The following is a 1,915-nucleotide window of genomic DNA, read 5'->3' as shown; positions in this document are numbered from 1 at the left end:
CTAGCAGTGAACCAACTTGGTTAAGTAGGTCATTTTTACTGTGTTGATATTACAGAAGTTTCTCATTAGCATCTTGTAGGCTACTTGTTGCAAAGTGGCGCATGCGATACTCACATGCCCCCGGCTGAGCGCCGCTGCGTTGGAGTTTACCCCGGTGGACGGGGGGGGGAAACTCTGACTGTTGTTTGTGCATATGTACCAAACAGAAGTTCGGAGTATTCGGCCTTCTTGGAGACCTTGAATGGAGTCCTGTATGGGGCTCCAGTATGGGACTCCATAGTTTCTGCTGGGGCCTTCACGCAACATTGGGCAATATGAGATACTGGGAGAGACATATTGTGGAACGGCCTCCCGATCTGACCAGAGTGGTTGTCTGTTGTTGGAACTGTCTGTGCTAGTCCATGGATTGTACCCAACAAACACCATGTTTCAACATAGGGCCTATTCATAATGGTCGTGTACCGCTAGCACCCTATGCCAAAGTCAATGAATGATTTTATATCGTTTCATCTGAAATCTGAGGCCGTTATGTTTTGGACCAGAATTCGGGTGAACGGAAGGGGCAGAGCTGCAACTGATACCATCTGGTGGTGAGTTGGGTCAGGGAGATGGGGAGAAATCTGACAGAACCTGGTAAGCCCAAACGCGTAGTGCGGTAACTTGGGACACGTCTGTAGAGGGCCCCTGTGCCGAACGGACTTCACTCACTCACACCGCTCCGGCAGCTTTTCGCATGCCTACGTGGAGGCTGGGGGCATTGAACCTAGAGTGGACATGTTCAAGCTTCCTTGCATGAACTGGGCGGCGGGAGCTGTGGTCCTTAGGTCTTAGGTGCCTCAAGGGGGCCGTAAACCCCGACCCCTGGTGACCCGGTGGTCAGGGAAGCCTCCGACTAAGAAGGGTTCTCCGGGATATGTTATCCCCGTGAGAACTCCGGAGGCGTTGTAAGGTAACCGACGGCCCGAAAGGGCTGCCCTCTGCCGTGAACAGAGGCAAAGCGCGGGGTGGAGACGGTTCGAGAATATACATGGAGAAGGCCTTTCTGTCGGCCACCAAGGGTGCTATCTGAAAAACCCGTCGCCACCTCAGAGGTGTGACAGCGGGGACTCATCACAAGCTTTATACACGTAAGGATGGTACGTTTTGTACCCTCAACTGGTGGAGGTAATGAACTGGTGGCAGAGAGCAGTTTGAGGAAGCTCCTAAACCACGCTGACACGTTCCTCTGTGTGTGTAGGCAGAGCTTGGAGGATATTGAGGATTGTGGTCACATTTCTCCCTGGTGAAGTCGCTGAGGTAGTCAAACAACTCCACACGGCAAGTCCACCGAGGGATTGATGGATCCGTACACCCAGAAATGCTGAAACTCTGGTTGTGGAGAGGCTTACTTGTGGTTTGACCGCAACGAGCCTCTTAACGTTCTGTGAGATTCGGTGGGACGGTGCCTAAGGATGGCGACTGGTGTGGGTGGTTCCCCCTTTGCACAAAGGGGACAAGGGTGTGTGCCCATTACAGAGGTTCATCACCAACTTCTCATCATCACCTCCCGGGTAAAGTCTACTCCAACTGTGCGATAGAGGGTTCGCCGATAGTTTTAACCTCGGATTGAAAGGAAACAATGCGGATTCCGTCCGTGGCCGTAAGGGAACACTAGAGATCATCTTTACTCATGCAATGATCTTGGAGGGGGCCTGGGATATCCCAACCAGTCTCTTGTTGTTTGTGAGACTGGAGAATGGCGTAATGACGGGTCCCCCGGGAGAAACTGTGGGAGGTGCGGCGGAAGTATGGGGGTAGGGGGTCCCTTCTCAGGGCCATCCAATCTCTGTATACCAAAGCGAGAGCTGTGGTTCCGGGTTCTCGCAGTAAAGATCGGACCTCTTCCCAGTGAGGGTTGGCAAGGAGGGGGAAAAAA

At 52.8% G+C, this 1,915-nt stretch overlaps 1 protein-coding gene across 1 annotated transcript in view; it reads left to right on the top strand.

The window, feature by feature from the left end:
• The window catches only part of uimc1 (ubiquitin interaction motif containing 1), a gene marked incomplete in the record, with an annotated part of 98,508 nt that overhangs the window by 2,163 nt on the left and 94,430 nt on the right, over positions 1-1,915 (top strand).

Source organism: Etheostoma spectabile, unplaced genomic scaffold (genome assembly GCF_008692095.1).
Source record: "Etheostoma spectabile isolate EspeVRDwgs_2016 unplaced genomic scaffold, UIUC_Espe_1.0 scaffold405, whole genome shotgun sequence".
Classification (NCBI taxonomy): Eukaryota; Metazoa; Chordata; class Actinopteri; order Perciformes; family Percidae; genus Etheostoma; species Etheostoma spectabile.
This window is presented reverse-complemented; position numbering and strand designations above follow the sequence as displayed.